Below are 5,843 nucleotides of genomic sequence, written 5' to 3' on the forward strand. Positions count from 1 at the left end.
CATAGTTCCACATTAAGTTCAATGGAAATCCAAACAAATAGATTGAAATACTGAGAAATGCTACTTTTGATGCATTGACTTCAACTAGATCAACATTAAATTCAATCGAAATTCAAACACGCATAAGAAAGTTTAATAATGAGCACTAAAAGTTTTTGCATGGTTTAGAGGGTTTCTTTTATTGTTGTTGCTTTGTTTGAATTTATTTTACGTCTTGTGGCTTTTGGTTTTGGTTGGTGTGCTTTTGTATTTGTGCCCTTGGAAGGTGTTGTATTTCACTTTTTTTGTTAGGTTTGCCTCCAATCTTATCATATATAAAGGATTTCTCTGTTTCTCTCGCGATATATACATATATATATATATAATCTTTTTAATTTTCAAAAAAAAAAGATTAGCCAACGATAATAGCTATGTTTGGATATGAGGGCAAACAAAGATTCAACCGCCTCGAAAAAAAATGTGGGCATTCCAACATTGTGAACATGGAAGGAACTATCGAAGTAAGTTGTCGGTTAACTGAACAGAACTAAAATACAACTAGACACAAACCTATTTGTTTAAAATTTCTTTCGTCTGAATGTTCGATACGCAAGATTTTGCCCAAAAACGAAAAGTAACCTACAGAAAACATGCAACCAAAGACATTTTCTTCCCTTTGGGTCCAAAGGAAATTTGTGAAGAATGGAATGAGCAGTTGGGCCCCCTACAAAATTTTACTCGTGGCGTGAGATGTATTTTTTGTGATTTGACTGAAATGTCTCATCACTTTACACTTTATTATAATAATAAATATATTTTATATGATATTTAACTATGTTCTTAAAGATTATATCCCTTGGGACTTAACTCTATTCGTTGTACATCAGTCTATGATGGTCTTTTTTTTTTTTTGGACAAGCCATGATAATATATATATAATAAATGGCACAAGAAATGGCAAAAGAGAGTACAAAGAAATAGAAAGCAAAAGTTCAGAAACAGCAAACAAAACAAAAAGAAATTTTAACAGCATAGTTGGATGAAGTGCAACATAAGCACACACAATACTACCACGCTATCACCCAGAACCAGCTAATTCAAGGTCCTCACCCATAACCAACAACACACCCACCGCCCAATCCCCAACCGCTGCTACACTCCACGGCCCCCAAAACACTAACAACCTCACAAACAATAGCCAAACACAGCGCTGCACCTCCCACCTGATGATAAACCTACGATCAGCCCACCGATTGCAAACAAAAAATCAGGTTTGATAACCACTCATATACTAAAAGTCCGAACCCCCTCACTCTCCCAGTTAACTAGAACCACACCTTCATCTGCCATCAAACACCTCATTTTCGTTCCAACTTCCTCCCTGAAATATAACTGAATTTCTCCTCCCCCAAACCGACCAAACAACTGCAAACCAAATCACCCTATACAGCTGGTTCTGCTTTGAACTTAACTGCAAATGAAAATGCTGTTGTAGATGTCTGATGCAGTCTTCTGGCAATACAATGGAAACCCCAAGCCACCTATAGCACCTCTCCCACATTCCTCTTGTACACAAAGAGAACAGTATCCCTCAGCATCTGTATGAATGACATTCCTCTTTCTCAAATTAGCTTTCGACTGCAAACGATCCAGCACTATTTTCCACACCAACCCGCACACATTCGACGGAGCCGCTGCCACCCAAACCAAATCAAACACAGGATCCATGTCTACAAGAACAGGCTCTCAAAGCAATCTATATGCAGACTGCACAGTGTAACACCCAATCGGTTCTGCTGTCCATATGAAAGAATCACTCAATCCTTCTACTAACACACCAGTATCAACTACTTGACGCAATTCCTCAAGCATAACTCCCTCTCGCATACTCAAAGGCCTCCTCCACTGAAAATACCACGTCTTCCTACCCTGTTCCCAACCCCCCATCTCAATAACAGTCAAATTCTTCTGAACTGATAACATGAACAGCTTCCGGAAACGATCCTTCAACAGCACTCGGGCCACACCAACACTACAGCATTTTTGGCCTTCTGCCGCGGACAGAAAACCGCGGCAACATGTTAAAAAACCGTGGCTGAAAGTTTACGCCACGGTTTTCGTGTCGCAGTGTATGCGGCCGTGGTCAAGCCCAAGTGCCACGGTTTTATCAAGTTAAAGCCACGGTTCTCATAAAATCCTAACGCCACGGTTTATATAGTACCGCGTTTGAGAAACCGTGGCTCTAGAAATTTCAACCACGGTTTATTTAAAACCTTTGCCTCGGCTTCTCTGTGCCATTAATGCCACGGTTTCTCTGTGCCATTAATGCCACAGTTTACTAATGTCTTTTCTTCCACAGTTTTTTAACCGTGGCCATCAAAGTGTTTTTTTTTAACCTTTTCAGCTACTTTTTTTTCACCTGAGCTTGCAATCTAACATTTAAATTTTAAGCCTAATATAATTATAGATAAGTGTGCTAACATGATAAGAAATTTCTAACAATTTACTTAACAACATATTACCTAACCATCTAGATCCAATCGTCCTCTAAAAGTATTATTGGCGACCAAAAATTGAATGAAAAGGAAACTGAAACAAAGGTATCAAACAACAATCAAAAGAAATCTGTTAACTCAAATAAATGATGTTCTGAAGAACTTTAAATGTTCAGGAAGAAGTTAAAGTGAAGAAGGCCTAATTCTTATTTGGCCTACTTAAATCACATCTCAGCCTATGACAAGCCATAACAGCAAGCATCTGGGGTTACTCTACAAAATAGCATAGAATAGAGGATAAAATTTTGACCATGGGTTAAATTTGCAAAAACAAATGGATAAGTATGTGCCATTTCTTTATGTCCAAATCCTAAGCCAGGACAAGTGGATATGCGGAGGCTTCAAAATCTTGAGACAATAGAAAACATTTGGAGCCATTCCAACTTCAATTGCAACAAATCAGTATAGTCTGCCATGCAAAAAATGGACAAAAAAAATTTTCAACGAGATATGAAGTTATCAAGAGAATATTAATAATTAGTGCTAAAAGTTCGAAATAGAGTACTTGTCTGCACAAGTTATCCACTGACATAGTTAAACTATATACATGTCAAGCTCATATTCAATTATCAGGCTATACCTTCAATCGGGAGATAAAAAAGTTGTGACAAAACGAGTTTGGCTTAGTTGAGAATTACCTAAATCATAACAGATTCATTTGGATTCCTTCGTCACATTTGATGACAACCTGAAAACAAAAAATAGGAGGACTTGATGAACTTCTAGTAAAGAAAAAAATCTTTGGACTAGAGAAGTCTATAGATGTTGAAGTTGGTATCACATTTTATGCCACAAATGAAAATTCACAAGCAAATGTCCATTGTTCTGAATTGCTATCTAGATTTTAACAAGAAAATATTCACAAGCAACGTTCTACAATCTTTACCTCTTGTTCCCTTAAGTCCTTTAGCCACTCTGGATCTTTCTTAGTTGAGAACCTTAGGTTTAGTAATGAGCACCTGTTCATAAAACACAGAAATAAGGAAAGAAGAAGAGGATAAAAGAAATTAATAATATTAGTTTGGACCAAACTACATATTTCATCACCAAACTACATGCTACATTTAGTAAAAGAACAAGCACCAGTTTATGAACATCTCACACACAAAATTCTTCAGTTCCAAGATGAATCACTTACACCATCATCAAAGAGTTTGCATGTCCCATAAAAGTACTTGCCCATGCAAACATCACAGATGATACAGCCCTACTTAACCTGTAAGCACTAGAAATAAGTGCAAGAGAAGAGTTAGTTCAAGGCAGATTCTAATTGATGCAAATGTAATAGATAACTTGACACATAATGCAAACAATATAAATATCTATGAAAAATTCAGCATTCTCCAGTAGAATTTAATTCTACATTCTATGTCAATTTCAAATCCCAAACAACACCAACTTTAAATCGCAAAAGATACATTACATTTACATGGATACTAAAAATTGAGAAATAAAAGCTTATAAAAACTTTGGAACCAGCTTGGAACAGCTCCAAGCATAGATTAGACCTCGCCAGTTAACACCCAACATAAGGATCACGAACCAGAATCATCAACTCAGTCATAAAAACAAAATCACCTAGTAAAAGTACACCATGACCCCCTTGCTGCCTTAATGGCTTAACACTACCTCTAACCAATATTAACATGTCCTCATCAACCTGTAACAGCCAAGGAAAGCATAGAAAAGCATAGGGTAAAACGTTAGGAATCTTGCAGCTACTAAAGATCCAAGGAAACAAACCGCTCCAAGCCTATAGCCCACCCCAACATGAAAACTAGAGCATAAAAGTATGATTCCAAGGACAACAAGCAACTATTCAATTTTAATGACCTACAAGAGAAGTGATTAAGCTAGAGCAGAATTGCATTTCAAGATATCAATTGTGCAGTAAAACCAAAACTATAAGCAAGATATCAAGGAATTAATGAAAGGCACGATAATTTCCCCAACAATTTCCACTCCAGCCCGCTGAAGCATCCCTTAGAGAGACACACCCAACCTGTACTCATTTTAATTATATTTTCTGCATCTTTTTACTCTGCTTATATATACCAATTGAGTCTCAACTAGTAACCAAAAAAATTTGAGTCTCTACTAAATTTTCTATTGTGAAGGGCCATGATACAGATAGATACGAGAGGGAAAAAAATTCAAGTATAGTGGATTAAGATGCGATATATGTTTTGCAACATTGATTTGGGTTGTGTTCCACTTGAGAAACTGAGGTAATTAGACCCTGCCTTTGACCAATTCCAAATTAAAATAAAAACAGAATGCTCCTTTAAGTTGTTGAGTATGCATGTGAGGTGTCATAGGCCACATTGTGACCAGATTTTCTTATGTTGATGCACTGACCTACAAGAACGAGCAGGATTTATGTTATGATGGTCCTATCAAGATTTTAATTGCATCAAGTTTGTTGCTTTATGAAAAACTAAGTTAAGAAGGATCTACTCCCCGCTTGAGAAATTGTCATAATAAAATGCCTTCAGTTTGATACCTTTCAATAATTTGGTTGATATTTATATGTTGTAGTAATGCTTATAGAATAGTTTTTCTCAAAGATAACAAACATCAATAGAACTATTTTCCACGGACAGATAACTCCCCACCCAAATCCCTCCAACATGCAACGATTTTAGCATGATAGATGGGAACCAAAATCAGAAAAAAGAACCCCACCATGAATTACAACCCAAATCATCAGGCAAGGATCCAAACGCACCAGAGGACAGTAGAATATGCTACTAATTAAGGCAAGGAAAGCATCAAAACACCCAGAAAAGAAAAACCCACCCCAACAGACATAAATACATACCTCAACAGCGGAGAGGGGAGGGTCACGCAAGATGCGTCGTGCCGGTGGAGAGAAGGGTCGCGCGAGATGAGATGATGAGCGGTGCCGGCGGAGGGAGGAGGGTCGATCACGATCAATTGAGATGGAGAAAGCTAGGGTTCATAAACTTTCTCTTATCATCGTGAAGTTCTGAGAAGAGAGTGTTTTAGGGGTTTAATTTTTAAGGGTTTTTTCTTCTTTTATTACTTTTAAATTTTTTCTAACAAAAAACTAATCCTAGTTGTGCCAGATAAAAAACACGCGCGAGAATCACAAAATTTTAGAGGAAGAAAATTAATCTGTCCAAAAAAAAAATATATAGATTTTTATGCCACGGTTATATTAGTGGGATAAGGTTTCCGCGGTTTGGGAAGGCGTAGCCATCAATCGCCACAACTGTTGAACCGTGGAATAAAATGTAGGGGCCACGCTTTTCTTCATCCGTGGTCATCAAGGGTCCACAGTTATTG

The 5,843-nt window shown here is 37.3% G+C and overlaps 1 long non-coding RNA gene across 6 annotated transcripts; it reads right to left on the bottom strand.

The window, feature by feature from the left end:
• Window positions 1-2,582: 2,582 nt before the first annotated feature.
• On the bottom strand, window positions 2,583-5,570 carry LOC130749587 (uncharacterized). Of its 6 annotated transcripts, none has more exons than XR_009022977.1 (6): window positions 5,356-5,569; window positions 4,113-4,194; window positions 3,673-3,750; window positions 3,421-3,493; window positions 3,173-3,222; window positions 2,583-2,943 (listed from the first exon to the last, which is right to left on the bottom strand). It is a non-coding gene; the product is annotated as an uncharacterized LOC130749587 (long non-coding RNA). The 6 variants fall into 6 exon arrangements; XR_009022974.1 differs by having other exon boundaries at window positions 3,673-3,759; XR_009022976.1 differs by lacking the exon at window positions 4,113-4,194 and having other exon boundaries at window positions 3,618-3,759; window positions 5,356-5,570.
• Window positions 5,571-5,843: the final 273 nt, after the last annotated feature.

The sequence above is a fragment of the Lotus japonicus genome, chromosome 3 (genome assembly GCF_012489685.1).
Source record: "Lotus japonicus ecotype B-129 chromosome 3, LjGifu_v1.2".
Classification (NCBI taxonomy): domain Eukaryota; kingdom Viridiplantae; phylum Streptophyta; class Magnoliopsida; order Fabales; family Fabaceae; genus Lotus; species Lotus japonicus.